The sequence below is a fragment of the Haliaeetus leucocephalus genome, unplaced genomic scaffold (genome assembly GCF_000737465.1).
Source record: "Haliaeetus leucocephalus isolate CR32 unplaced genomic scaffold, Haliaeetus_leucocephalus-4.0 Scaffold92, whole genome shotgun sequence".
NCBI classification, from domain to species: domain Eukaryota; kingdom Metazoa; phylum Chordata; class Aves; order Accipitriformes; family Accipitridae; genus Haliaeetus; species Haliaeetus leucocephalus.
The window spans coordinates 15,068,613-15,069,260 of NW_010972528.1; positions in this window are offsets into that span (position 1 = coordinate 15,068,613).

Sequence of the window (648 nt, forward strand, 5' to 3'; positions counted from 1 at the left end):
CCCATAGTTTAACCTGAGATAACAGATTAAGCTGTGATATTTGTATAAAAAGTGAAAGGGCTCATGCCATTTTAAGCAATCTTAAGTTTTTGGCTGTTTCTGATATATGACTGTGTTCTGTGATAGTCATCTTGCTTTTAGTATTTCCAGAGGTTTTGGCTTTATAAATACCAGTCATGTAGCAGAAGTTATTACATCAGCCTTACTTAGCTGAAAAGTCATTAGTTGCTTCAAAAATGTAATCAGATTTTCCTTTTATGAGCTGAGTTAAGCCATGAAGGAGTGCAACAGCGTGGTGTCAGCTTTGGCTCTCCTCTACTCTTCTTATTGCTGATAGAGCAGCTGACCTTCCTGAGCTGGGGAGGAGAGAGAGATGGAGAAGTCTCCAAAGAAAGGCAGGAATGTAGCAAAGGAAGGATCAATGACTGTATCATTCATTGACATCTTCTAGGGTAGAAGAGTTATACTTGCATATATAAGGACTTGGGAATTGTTAAGTACTTTGTAGTTCAACACTAACTCAATTTTTAGAAATACTTATTTAAAAAAAAAAAGGTAGTATCAGCTACTCAGAGGCAGCATTATAGTCATCCTTCTTTTCACTTGCAATCTGAGAAGCCAAATAAAATAAAAGGACTGTTTTTCAAG